This window comes from Triticum urartu, chromosome 6, assembly GCF_003073215.2.
Source record: "Triticum urartu cultivar G1812 chromosome 6, Tu2.1, whole genome shotgun sequence".
NCBI lineage: Eukaryota > Viridiplantae > Streptophyta > Magnoliopsida > Poales > Poaceae > Triticum > Triticum urartu.
In genome coordinates, this window is record NC_053027.1 from 29,591,083 (window position 1) to 29,606,364 (window position 15,282).

At 42.2% G+C, this 15,282-nt stretch overlaps 1 pseudogene; it reads right to left on the minus strand.

Moving 5' to 3' along the window:
• Positions 1-1,425: 1,425 nt before the first annotated feature.
• Positions 1,426-15,282, minus strand: part of LOC125514854 — a 33,230-nt pseudogene continuing 19,373 nt past the window's right edge.

Sequence of the window (15,282 nt, forward strand, 5' to 3'; positions counted from 1 at the left end):
CATCCATGCCATGCCATTCATTAAGCTTTTCCTGAAATATTAATCTGGGAATAATGTTAGCTCAATGAGCTATATGTTGTTAGGAATTACCAAAATCACCCAGGGATAGTTGCACTTTCAGTGCCGCTACTCCGTCACGCGGGGTTTGTGCGACAATCCTGGACTGGACAACAATCGCTTCTCCCTCACGCTTAGACATGACTACAAATATTATACAGTAATTAGTTTAACATTTTGTGCACATATTTCTTTCTTAAGCATGTCTTAAGGTTTTCCTTTTAAATTGTAATTTTTGTTTTTTCAATTTGGACTAGTGCGTCCCCTGCTTTGCAAAGAATGATGTTCTAGATAAGTATATTGTCTGCGACATGGACAAGCATACTAAGATTCTTGCTTACTTCAAAACGAAATATGGTTTCCGTTTCAAAGCTACAATCTTTAATCACATAGACCACACGTATTTTGGTTGTTCTAGTTGTTGAGGATTGGCCAAAGCTTGCAAATTTGAGCCTGGTATGGATATAAGCTTTGATGTTGGCAACTTTCCTAACAATAATCAAGACAAATGGATGGATTTGTACATGATTTGAATACTTCCTCTGCGTAAGTTTATTAAAGAAACTTGTTAAATAGCCTTTAGGTCACTCAAAATTAGCTGTTATTCACCCCTGACTTGTCTCGCTTATTTCAAATTGGACAACTTACTTTCTAGCTCCAAAAAAAAACATGAAAGATAGTAAACAAGACCTATTACACTGGCACAATGCTTACATGGCAGGAGGCAGAGATCTTTCATCATATAGTAAAAGGATCAAAAGAATCTGAAATGTTTTTACAACACACATGTCTAAATGTTCTACTCCTGTGCAAAATTTCATGATGAAATAAGCAATACTTTTTTTTTGAGGAAACAAAAGCAATACTATGAAAAACGTCATTTCTGAAGCATTTTGGGTTACCTGTTTTGGGTTTTTACCTGAAGTGCCACAAATGTGATTTCTCCAGAAGAATTTATATGTAGGATAGAACACCAAAGAATGTTTGTCAACAAAAAACAGATTTTTTTTTTGTTTTGTGCTATTTTTTGAACCTGGGCGCAGAATGACAGGCAACGAAGCTACATATCTGCAGAGAGCTCGTCCCAGAATGTAGCACCTCTCTTTACACGCCTGATACAGTGTTATGCACTGTAGAGTTGTTATCCAAATTCCAGGCGTTTACAACAGAAAAGTTAAACTAACTGTTCTGTTCTTATGTTCGTCCTTGTCATCTGTAATTATTTTGCTCCTAATGCTACCTATTCAACCAACACCACTAACTTAATTACAAAGCAAGCAGTTCCCGACAGGTTCTGTTGAAGCTGTATCCTAAGGCTAAGGAGATATATACACTACTGAGCGCATTGACAGACAACCCAGTCCCGAGTCAACCGCGAGGGGCGGCCAGTTGCTGCTTCTTGACCCGATCTCCAGGCTTCACCATGCTGAGGAAACATAGATGTCACAATAAATATCAATTTGCTAGAACTCGAACGAGAGAAACTACAGGCGATTTTCAGACCTGATATCGTTCGGGGTTATAAATATCCATTGTGATCCTTGTGCAACAGCAAAATCTACAAGGGTCTCCAAGCTTATTTTGCGGCTCACCGTGTCCTGCGCAAATCAGATACCGCCAATAAGAAGGTTTGGTTTTTCATTAACAGGATGGTTGTAGAAAGCATCGTGTTTGCTCACCATGAATATATCAAACTCATCCATGGCCCTAAAAGGTGCTTCTATCATCCCATGAAGAGCTAAAGCGAAGCAAAGTGTCGAAAAAGATCGCTCTCCCCCTGGACCAAGACGCATAGCAAAAGTTGTAGTTGTCGAAAACATGTGTATGAAATACTAGCAAAAAATGATACCTAAAGAAACACGACTTGGTGATGGCATTCTGAGCAATAAATGAAATGTGAAAAATACTATCTTGCAAGTTACAACCGTGGCAAACTATACAGGTAACTGACAGCCCTCTAGTGTCTCTGACGGTATCATGAGATGCATCTTGAGGCATCGTTAGCTACATTAAACACCATACACAACTGTTACATGAAGCACAAATCCTCCAAACGCTATGTACACATCAAAATGGCAAAGTTATGAAGGATACACACCTCAATAGATAAAGCTTTACTCTGGTAATCTACGTTGATAAATCCACTGATACCTTTCTTTCCCAGGTGCTCATTGAACCTTCAAAACAATAAAAGTGGACGACCTATCAGGACTAACCGTTTCAACTGACGGATAAGAGAAATCAAAGCCAGCAGAAAAACAGATGAAAAACATCCAAGAAAGGAACTTGTAATTACAGCCATGTCAGTTGTCGCTTCAAAAGGCCAGCATTTCTCTGGAATTTCTTCCACCGCAAGTCCAATGCTTTTTCACACATGTAGGAAAACATGAAGTAATGAACTTACACTATTGTTTGCCCTAAAACTTGCAGACAGCTGTTGCTTACTTAAGATTTTCTGCTCCTTTTTGTCATGCAATGCCCTCAGATCATTATTACTGTTATTATTCACAAAGGATAAAAACTCATGGGCATCAACTTTTTCCTGCCACTACGACCAAGTTGGTTCCAAACCTTCTGTTTTCTTGATCAAATCTCTGTTCCAGTCTATTTAACTTGGCACTTAATTGTTCGGGGGTGGATCCAGCAACATTATTCGGAGCTTCCATATCGCTCTCAGGGCAAATAGTCGAAGCCCTGTTGAAATTATCCTACAGAATATAAGGTCATCACCCACATGTGAGTCAGGTAACACAGAAGACCTGATACGTCCAGGTGTTAAAAATGTCAAAGAAATTAACGGAACACACATGCTGGATGTATTAAGTTGACAGTACGTCCAGATTACTCTAATTGCAGTACATAAATGCTAAGATGAAGTTGCTGCTTTTAAGTTCAGCCACTATTCAAGGTATGACTTTTTCCAAAAATATACCCAAAAACCATGACATTTTACAAAAACCTGTCGAAGCTGCTGAAGTTCTGCATACTCTGCTTCAGCCATTTTAATATCAGGTAAAACTTTGGTTGTCATGAGACCTTCATAGTGAGTCTTCTCCTGGTTCACATATATTCAATGGAAGAAACTACCATCAGTACGTACATGCCACAAACACTTGATTGATCACAATTTTCTAATTTCTTCCCGATAGGAATAGCAACAGCTTGGTTGACCAAGCTGTTGATGGCGATAGTTTGTGTCCAGAAGAGGCAACGTTTAACAAAAAACCCATAGAAAAAGTGGTGTCGGTAAAGAGCTAGTGTCATATTCTAACGAAACAAAAGTGTGATGGTTATCCACTTTTTCTACAATATAATACATATTTTCCATTTGAAACAAAGTTAAATAAAAAGCATAATGGAAATATCACATGTGGTACTAAGGTGGGGAGGGTCACAGACCATAGGAGCCATACAGCTGCAAGACAAAATGGATGCCAGCTTTAATCGAGCAAAAGGGGGTCATTTACAATACAGTATTTACATAGGGTAAGAAAGGAAAGGGGAAGACGTGTTGCTCATTGATGCTTTCATGAAACCGACAGATTAAACAAATGCTTTCCAGTACATCTCACGTATACTCAAAATATCAAAGACCATAGAAACCCAAATCAAGAGCGAACTGTATAGCATTTACTCCCTCCGTTCCAAAATAAGTACCGTGGTATTTTGAACTAAAACCACGACACTTATTTTGGAACAGAAGGAGTATAGAGGTATGACTTCAAGATAAGGAGAAGCACCTGCTCAGCTGCATCTAGGTTACGCTTAATAAGTTCTACTTCATCATTTGCGCTAATACGATCCCCTGTCTCCTCATTCAGAGAATCTGGAACAAAAAAATTATTGCTAGAATCCGCAGAGAATAGTAATTACAGCTAAGGAGGCAGCCACAGGCAGCAGAACAGTAACTTTCAGGAAATTAATTTGATATTCTGGCACTAGGTAATCTCTAGGCTAAAAAACAGGTTTATCCATAGGTCTCTTTTTGTCAAACCAGCAGGAGAGGTGCCCGTCATTATATTATTAAGAAGAGAAAAACACAAAATATAATAAACCCAAAAGGGCCTTAACACTCACACGGAACACACACACACCCAAACTCAAAAGACACCAGAAAAGATTACAAGCGCGCCAGCACAAATCAAACAAACAACCACCAGAACAAACAAAGATCAAGGCCAAAGAGACTCAAACTCAAAGGAGCCAACAGAACACTGAAGAGTAGATTCCTCTCTGATCTCTTGAACATGCTGGCTGAACCTAGAATTTCTACCCCTAAAAACATATCCAGTGTGGTCTTTCCAAGGAAAACAAGCTACTCCGTGACCAAGGAGTGAATCCCTTTTGCCGATGAGTTTTAACTAACAGCATCGCCTCAAACCACCAATTTTGGAATTAAAAATGATTTCAGTCTACAAACGCCACCTGGACCAGACTCTGTAAGATCTCCACCCAAACTTGTTTAGCAAAGGCACGTGACCATCACATGTGTAATGGTCTCAACCACCTAAACACAAAGAGGGCAGCTTGTAGGATGAACCAGTCCTCAGAGTTCAAGGTGTATCTGTAGGTTTCAGCAGAAAGAATAGAAAACTAGTGCTTGCCTTAGGAAGAGGCTAATTGTTTCTAAATACTAGAGTCTATCGTAAATGAAAGAAACCTGTGATAAATTCGGAATGCAAAAAGGTAACTTGAGAAACAAGCTCCAAATAGAAACTGCTCTAAGTTGTACATAATAGCCATGTAATATCCCAGTCGTATAAGAGGTTTTCTGCATATTTTATCGTGCATGTACGGGCCTATGGACTCACCGGAATAACACAATAAAATAAAAAATGAGCGGGTGTTTTATCTTCATCAGAGGACAGATATTGCCTAACAAATCGAACATACTAGCTTTATAACTAAGATATATTGAATCCTTTACAGACTTGTTGCCTTGCCTACTTCAAAGACGCTAACGCCAATTCCTCTATCATTATTTATTACCTTCTTGCATTTTGTCGTACATTATATATACAAATCTAACATGAAAAAGAGCATAATTCTGATGTAAAATGCTACAATGTGGCAAGCATGGTTAGTTATCTCAAGATCGAAATGCAAAAACTCGAATGCTAAACAACTTAACAGTGTAATGCCAGTAAATTATCATACCCATAAAGGTCTTGTAAGCTTCTCTTCTATTGTTCACTTCTCGTGAAGCTGCTGCTAACTTTACATTAATATTGTTAAGTAATAGTTCGCTCTCCTCAATGGTATTCTTCTCTTTCTGCAGAAAATAATAAGTTTTTTCTTAGATAACAAAGATCATTATAGCTAGTGCAGTGAAATTAGATAGATGGTTCCTCGAGAAAGGAAAAAGGGAGCAAACCTTTATGTCATCCTCAAGTTCAGTGTTATCCGCAGCAGCATGTCGATTATTAGCTCTCTTCGCGTCATCAAGTTCCAGTCTTTTAATCTCTAAACGATCCTCCTCAGGTTCTCGTTTTCTCTGCAGAGCAACATGGCAAGTTACAAGATAATTGATATGCATTACACATCAATAAGAAATTTACCTTTGAATTTGCTATTTTCTGTTCAAGGTCACGTCGATCTTTAACTAACTTGCTTCTCTGACCGTTCTTTTCCAAGATTGTTCTTCGCAGACCGTCAGCTTCATTGTTAAGTTCAGCTATTCTTTTTCCCAGTGAACTGCACAAACGATTAGGTCTTCCCTTCTTGCTTGGAGGAGGATTAATAGTCTGAACATGGCGTCTAGAAAATCTACAAGAAAAATACAATGGCAGCAGAATCATCAAAGAATGAACAGATCACAGCATGCTCATTTCCTAAGCGAAAGAAGTTACTTCATTCGTCCGTGTTTAAAAGGCCTATGAGCCAAAACACTGAACCAAGGAGGAATTAATCCAGTGTTAGTTACGGAAAGAATATAATTCTGCATCCTCCGCTGGCCGCTTGCACCAATGAGAGAGGGAGGTCCACTTAATTCGGACATGCATTGGCTAATTCTGCATGCAGCCTCACCCCTAGCTTTTGCATGCATCACATTTTCTCTCGGTAATTAGTTCCACCAATCAGCGAAAAAAATAACAATTGAATCCAGTGAAGAAGTCGGATTTTAATTATGCCCCGCTTAAAAATCAGGACGCAGCTTCATGGCCCTCTAACCTTTTAAACCCAGACAGAGGGAGTATCTAGCAATTTGCATGATGTTTTATTTCCCAAAAGTTCATGAACACAGAATTCGTCAGTAAACTGTAAAACTGCCGTGAGAGTTGAAACGCACGAGACATAACGAAAAAGGCTCACGCTCCGCTTTATAGAGAAAGCAACGACCAACATACAACTTGACACTACCACACACGCACCCAAGGCAAGATACAAGAGTGTTTACAAACAGCGACACTACCCAAAAACACCAACCAAGCTACAGGAAGCCGCTTGAAGTCCCCGGAGCCCTCAATCGTGAACGAGTCACTGCGAAGAGATGAAGCCATGTATGTCGAACCACACGCTGCATCGTGGTACCTTCAGGAAGGACACAACACCGGAACACCGCCACCGCCTGATCTAGGGATCAAGGTCTCCCCGGAGCAATGAGGAGGACGAAGAGGAACCGCGACAACGCTTTCAAGTAGACAGCACCCATAGGCGCCGCTACCGTCGTCCTGGCAAAGACAGAGAGGGTTTTCACCCTGGCAAGCCCTCTTCGCCTCCGAGACGAAGTACATCAAGACACGCTTGGAGGATGATTTGAAGGACCACCTGGCGACAAATCAATCCCTCAACAGTGGACAACAACTGGGAAAGGTCCAGTCCTTCAAGGCATCCCGCACAAACACCCCTGGACGGCCACTGCCGAAAGACCACAAGAAGCACCATCCACCACTGCCACACCCGCCATGATGGGAGCCCGGAGGCCCCAGATCTGGCCCGCCAGCACGGCCGTCAACGCTTCATCCCTGCCACACGCCTGGTCCTCCATTTCCAACCGCCCGCCAAGGATCTGGTGCACGGTGGCGGAGATGCGGAGCTGCAAGCCGGGTTTGGAGGGCCTAGTGGTGCAGGGCGGATGCGTGGCCAGGGTGGCGGCATCAGCTTCGGCGGGATCTGCCCGGTGGGCGGCGCGGCCTGCGGCGGCTCAATTCGTGGCGGGCCTGCCGGCCGGTGTGCGGCTCTGGAGACGGTGCCTGGCGGTGAGGCGCCCGAGCGTCACGACAGTGGTGCGGGTCAGGGTGCTGGCACCTCTAGAGGCTTTCTTCGGTGGAAGGGTGCGGTTGATCCGGGGGCCCGAGCCGGTGGACAGGTGGCTGCCTCTCCCTCGTGTGGATCTGACCGGAGGCCATGCTAGGGTGTCAGGGGTGACGCAGGGGAGGTTGTTGGAGAGACGGGTAGACCAACTACCTGTCACTGGCACAGGGGTGCGCCGGTCCGGACGAGCTCCGCTCCCCCCTCCACTCTTCCAGACCTTGTGCCACCTGGCTGCAGATCGGTGTTCGGGGTGGGACGACCACCGGCGCTTCGATGGTGCTTGGATTCTGCCTGTCGGCTCAAATCCCATACCTTTGATGGTCTCTGAATTGTCTGGATGCAGGGCGGCGGCCCTAGTGGCGGGAGTTGCGGGCTCGTGGCGCTGACGGGCTCGTTGCCATGGCCGCATGGGCGTCATGGGGGCGGGCCTTCCACGATCGAGGTGAAAACCTCGTCTGGTTCAGACCAAACCGATGGCGGCGGCGTCCATGCGTCTCCATATCGGTAGCCCTGGGTCCTTCGCATTATTCCGGGTGAAAACCTCGATTCAATGGATCGGGCGGTGGCAGCTCTCCGGTGTCGTTTCTTTCCTGGAAGCACCGCATTAGAGTTCCTGGGTCGTCGAGTTTCGGCTTCGTCTCCTCGCGGTGACTCGTTCACGGTGGAGAGCTTCGTTCACGGTGGAGAGCTCCTTAGTTCCTTAGCTATGCTCTTATGTCTACTAGTTGTTTGCTTTGGGGTTTTGGAGTAGTGTTGCTCATCGCCGGCCTCCTTGTATCTGTCTTGGGTTTGTGTGTGATGTCGGGTTATTTGCATTCTGTATGTCTGATCGTTGCTTTTTAAAGCGAGGCAAAAGCCTTTTTCAGTATATCATGGAACTAAGGGTTAGTTCAGCTTACCAGAGAGGATACGGCTAAAAAAGAAGAGGCACAAACAATGAGGTCCTAAGGGGGATGCCCCACCATCCAATTTCTCTTTCCTCGTTCCTTTTTCTTTGTCTTGTTAAGCTACAATCGTAAGCTGGATGCCTAGCCGGCCAACCTCTCTCTTTCTTAATTTTCCTTTTTCTTCCTGTTACTGCTACAATCTTTTGTGGTCATTTTGCTTGCTGTGACAGACATTGATTCCTATATTGCTTATGACATGACCATGATCTACCAATTTGGGAACCCCATTCCCGGTTTGTGAATTAGAGATGTATAAACTCCAAATACCTCTACGTTTAGGAAACCGTGAATCATGAATAACAAATCATGGACACGCGGATTGTGAATCAGGGAACTGTGGTTAGTTCGCCCTCCAAATGACCTCGTGTGCCATCAAACCAACTGGGTAACTCCAGAAACTGATCTCAAGACACTAGTCGGCCCCACAAAATTGCAAGATGGTTTTTTCTTGAAAAGGGGAGTACCCCTGCTAAGATTGCAAGATGGTAAGTCATCAAATCTAAATTGATAAGGGGAATCTGCAATTACATGAACATGTGGCGGCACATGGAGATAAAAATGACTATTAGGATTCTAAAATTACTTCTAGCAAGGATAATTTATGGTAAACTGCTTGATATAACAAGTAAATGGCTGGAATATGACCAAACTAATATGAGCATCACCGTCGAGACTTACATTTTGTCCCCATTAGAAGTATACACTTCCTTTATGTTGCGCATCCTATCATCAAATGCAACAGATCTTCCCACTTCATAATCTTTAACCAGGACTTGACTTTCAACATGACCCTGAAATAAAGGAGCTTTAGCAAATGTTGCTCCAATAATAATATGTCAAACTGAAGGTTCTGAAGAAAACAATAATATGTCAAACTAAAGGTTCTGAAGAAAAAAACAGTGTGATGCTTATCAATATCTCATAATAAAAAATTATTTCATAATAGATGTCCAGTTTATATGGATTCTTAGTTTAAAAATAATTATCCACTCAGGGAAGAGTTCAGTTGTTGGCTTGTTGCAACTTTCCCATCCTCAACCCACATATTCAATGATGCCGAAGATATCAAATGGTTGAAATATGACATAAATAGGGGTAAGCGCAGTCCAATTCCATTATATAATACTCAAATGTTGTGCCTCCTGGTATTTAGCATATGATAAATGGACCAATTTTCTGAAACAAACAGAGTAGTTGTTTGAGATTATATAATGCAGTACCTGATCCATCAATACATTCAGCAGTGTGATTTTCTGACTGAATAACTGATAGTACTGTAGGGTGCTCTGTTGTAGGAAGTGAACCATCAGGAATGATCAATCTATAGAAGGTCACAGAATTAGAATTCATCAAAAAGTAAAAGAATATTGAATAAGATACAGGGCCTTTAATCTCACCGTGGCATAGTAAAATCATACACAATAATTCGAAGGTTATCGTAATACACTTCACTTGCACATTCTCGCAAAACATGTAAATCCTTAGAACACGAGACAATAAATGCATCCAGAAGCCTCCAACATGCGCGATCAACTGCCACAGACCAGGACTCACTAGCAAGTTGCTGCACGGCAACAAGCATTATTAACCTCTGGAAGTAGTAATACAGCTATAACCTACATTATATGAAAGAACCAGCTATAGTTTACACCAATACTGTGCATCATAAAGTAAGTGCAGTACCCAAACTTCGACCAGGACTGCAAGCATAATTACTGCAACTTAGTGGCAACCGCAAATGAGTCATCCCTGGTAAGATCATTTAAATCTTACATTTCTATTTCTACAGGATAACATAAAACAAATTGATTTTGCATTCATGCTATTTGATGCAACGAGAAGAAATATTATTACAGTTACTCCAATGAATCAATAGAATTGCTTAATTTTCTAAAGGGGTCAATGAACTGATTGGGTCAAGAACTCAGGATGCAAAGACTAGTCAACATTGAGGCTGTTAGAGAGAGCTACTTACTGTAATGAGTTTCTTACCTTTTTGTATTTCGGATTCCTAGTTTATCTCCTACCATAAGGCCCTAGATCCTTGGCAATAGATTAAGTTGCTATTCTTCTAACATTGTATCAATACCGATTAGGTTTAGATCTTTTTTTCCGTTGTACCAAAAGAAAACAAGATTGTCCTAAAGATTAGGGAAACCTTCTGTCCTTATTGTGCAATGCACAAATGACCAGAAGGCCCAAGACTTATCCATATTCTAATATGAAGCACTTGGGAGATATACACAGACTTTTGTACTTTACACAGTCAACACGAGGGAAATACCCTTTGGTTCCTGGGTGTATATATACACCTCACATGAGAAAAATAATAATAAATAAAATAAAACTGAAAAAAGTTTAGAAGTATTTTTAGAATAAACTTGACTTTCTTTTGCACTAGTATGTAAATTTTCACGAATAAAAAACCAATGATAACTTCAGGGGGAAACAAAATTTATTGTTATTATAGGTCACTATTCACACTATTTTGGTCAAAAAATTTGTTTTTTCTTTCTAAAAGAAGCCAACTAGGGTTTTACTTTTTGTGGAAAAAAATTACAAGAAAAATGGAAGATCAAGTTTATTTCAAAAATATTTTCTATTCTTTTGACTCTTTATTTAATTACTAAATATTTTTCTTCAATATAGACCAAAATTTCCCCTCCATCAACACAAGCTCTAGAGATGCTAGGAAGAATAGAAGGAAGAGCAATATCGATGCCCGGTCACAGTAATATAGTAGGGTTGGTGAAAACTGCAATGTCGAGGCTATCTGTAAGGAACTGACCACTCGCCTGCAAAAGCAAATCAGAGCAATCATCAAGGTCAACCGAACTGGCTTCATCGCCGGCCAGAGCATCTCGGAGAATTTCTGGAGCTGGTCCAGTGCTGCTTCAAGCACAAAGTGTCGACGATTGTGCTGAAGTTAGACTTCGCCAAGGTTGTTCGCTCCATCCATTGGGGAGTGTGCGCGCTATCCTTGGCACCCGCGGCATTCTGGACCTGATGCACATGATCTTCCACTCTTCCGGTTCGACCGTCCTCCTCAACAATATTCCCTAGTGATGGATGGATGGATGTGCTGCAACGGTTGATCCAACATGGTGTCGTACTGGTTCATCCCCTCCGGTGCTGCAATACGCCGATGATACATCAATCATCATGTGTGCTGATGTGCATGCGTTCGCTTGGCTCAAGGTCATCCTCGACATGTCCATCGCTGCAACCGATCTCATCATCAACTTCCACAAAAGCACCATGGTTCTCATGCATGTCGGCGATGAGCTTGTTGCGGCGCTGCAATCCTGCTTGGGTAGCGCGGTTGAGGGGTTCCCCCAAATATACCTGGGGCTCCCCCTCTCATGTGAGAAACTCGCCTTCGCCGCCTTTGTTGCGTTGATCAAAGCCGACAAGTACATGTTGGGATGGTGCGTTCAGCTGCTCAATGCTGGAGGGAGGCTGATCCTGCTCAACGCGGTCTTGGATGCCTCACTAACATATGCCATGGTTGCTTAGGAGCTCTCTCTGTCCATCATCCAGGCCCTCAGCATGTTGCATTGGGCCGGCCTCCGACAAAGCCTTGGAGCCTAGTACCTCGTGGCTTGGACTCAGATGTGCAGTCCTAAGCGTCCAGGACCTAACGACGCAGAACAAGTTCCTGCTTGTCAAGCTCCTGCATCGGCTACACTTACGCGACATTGGACGGGATGCCGGTCTGTGATGCTTACTGTCGCGCGGCTTCCTGGGAGCCACTAAGGTGCTCTCATCAAGCTCATGCCGCTCTACAAGGTCATCTCTTTTGTTGCAGTCGGCAATGGTGAACTCACCTCCTTCTGGCTTGAGAACTGGCTGCCCTCAGACCCCTTTGTAGCTTTGTGCCCGCCCTGTTCTCAGCATGTGATGAGCGTCGTGGTCTTGATGTTTGCAGCCTTGCTGGAGGTGTGCGGTCCCAACTCATCCTCCGCCTCATCGCCGATGGGGCTCGTCAGCTTGATGCCTTGCTGGTGCCTCTGTACGAGTTTCAGTCGTCCACTTTGACTGACGTTCGGGGTGCTTCATCGTTGTACGTACCTCCCCTGTACGTGGGTTCCATGCCACCTAGCTCCACCACCACTGCTCTTTTGGTGAGGTGGTTGCCCCCTTCCACGACTTTGTATGGTGGAGCCAAGCCCCTCCCAGGTTCGTTTCTTGAGTTGGCTACTGGTTCAGGGCCTGGTCAACACCTAGAGTGTGTTGCTCTGGAAAAGCATCACATCCGCTGTCGAGGCCGGTAGTACACCCTGTAAGGCGCCCTGCAGGGCTGCAAATCACCTAGTCTTCTGGTGCACCTTCGCCTAGTGCTTCTGGGAGTTTGTTGGTGCGTCAACACCTTACGATGCCTTGGTACGATCTCTGCAGGACGCATGTCCCCCTCCCATTATTCCTAAGCGATTGGTATCAACCTTCGTTCTCCTTTACTGGTGGTGGCTATGGAAGCACCACAATGGGATGCTCTTCAACAGTGACACCTCCTCTCTCACACGCCTCTCGCGCTTGTGCCACGAGGAGGCCGTCGTTTGCCCCAGGGGTGATGTGGACGCCTGGCTTGACTGTTTACCGGTTCGAGCCAGCTGACTCCCCCTCCGGCTCTCTCCTAAATCTCTACCCCCACCCCTACCCGAGTTTGTGCCCTTCCGCATACGAACAAAAGAAAATGATTCAGGTATGGTTTCCCCCCCCCCCCCTCCGATGACCTTTAAAAAAAAGAACTTTGTAAGAACCAATGCAGCTGCACTAAGGGAACTCAACATCACAACATTGACCTGTAGCTAGGAACACTAGTTAGGCTGCCACCTATTAAGCCGTGGATAAATAAACAGATAAAAGATGAGAAAACTAAAGGGACATGCTATAAATAATAAAACAATACAGTATAATAATATAAGCAATGTGGATTAATGAAGTTTACTGCTGAATACAGCAGATCAGAACATGTGCTAAGTGATATATCAAATTATCATTTGCATCAAGTTACTTCACATGGTATTGTTAGTACATATTCAAGACAAGAATCATGATAATTGGTATTTTCATACCAGATGAGCCCCTATCGGACCAATAGGTGGGCGTTTGAATCTTTTGTGGTTTTTCTCTATTGATTCCAAGAGTTCCAGAACTCTTCGTCCCCCAAATGCCGTTACCTAAGATGAAGCATTAATTGTATATAAAAAAATATTTTAGAGAGCAGTTGCCAGTTGCTACTAAAATCAATTACATCCTGAGAAGCAGGGTTATGATCATTAAGAAAAGGGCATCTACTGCTTACTGGTCACTGTAAAGAGAGAATATACCTTATTACTTTGCTGTAGTTGAAGGTCTCCAATGTCAGATTTTACTTGTTTTATCCTTCTATCATTTTCAGCTATCTGTGAAATAAAAGTTAATGGCATAAATGATACATGACCCACATGTTTCAGTGCAGAAAAAAGGTGGCCAACTTCACAAGAAAGTACAGAAGACTTGTGAATTCAAATAGTGTGGATAATTATAAGTGATGCTTTTTAGATAAATGTTGGGCGAACACTTCTTCAAAGGTACCTAATACTGTGCCAAAGATTATTCTGAGCTTGAAATCATGCGAGGAGAACGTATTTAAACAGGCAATCGAACTTAGACCCAGATGTATTTTGCCCCTAACTATGCAGTTCCAGCCTCACTTAAAATATCTTTTTGAACAAGTAGAGCTATGATAGCAGTTCTTAAAGTTCAACAAAAGGGAGAAATGTGATAAACAGACAGGGTTAATAGAGTGTCAACTATGAGCAAGGGGCATAGCATGTACATGGTTTTCTATCATAAATTGTGTGTCATGTGTCATGTGCAAACCTATTTGGAAATTGAAATAAAATCTATTCAGCATTGACATGTGCATGAAAATGTTTATTTAAGCCTAATTATTACTGTGCATGATCACATTCTGCCTCTCTTTTTTCCACATTATAAGCATTAATAGGGAACAGAAAGAAATAAAAACATATGGGAACCAGCAAAAAAGATAGATATTGTCTGAGAATAACATTATCCAGAACACATATTCTCTAAGAATAACATTATACATAATTACATTATCTGAAACATATATACCCACATTCATACATCAATAGAGGGAATCGGTGCCACTAAGTAACTATACAATACAAAAGATAATATAATTACAGTAAATAATAGATATGGAAACAATTCCTCCAGTTAAAAATAAGTTACTGCTGATTAACTATTTTCCAAACTGGCAGAACAATATCATGATGAACATTTAGGCCATAGGAAAATGGCACAAGTAGATTCCTCAAGAAATACTTCTAATATAAAACTAAAAATACAATTCACATTTATGGGTTAGGGAACTTTCTTTATCAATGTTTATGGCTCAAAATGTGGCTTATTTGCGATTGGAGTGGATGGAGTAACATTATCACTTTTACTGTGTTTAGAGTTTAAAGTTCATTATGCAGGAAAGCGGTATTTCTGGTAGCACATTGAGTTTAAGATACCTCTTTTGATATTTCATTGGTAGATTTTTGGATGCCTGATAATTCTTCTGTGAATTCTTTTTCATCCTCTCTTAACCTGAATGGCACACAAGGTGGCATCAAACAACCAAGAAGTTTTACTTGGATGTGATTAAGCAAAGTAAGAAGTACAATTGAATGACCTTGTAACATTTGAATGAAGATAATCAATCTGTTGTTGTATGTTCTTCACATCTTTCTCCATTTGAGAATCCTCAGCCTACAGATGGATAAAGACATGATTCAGACAGAATAGCTAAATCAAACATGCAAAGCCAAGGAAATACAGAAAAAATCAAGAGGCATTCTATCAAGCAAATGTCTTTTGGAACAACCGATATCAAGGTTCACCGATTATTTCATTTTTAGGAGATAGCCAAACTTCTTGTGAGGAACAGGTACAATGTGGTAATTGTTAGCTCATGTGAAAACCAAAAACGTGATTAGTCCAGTTAACAGGACTGATGCTCCCTTGT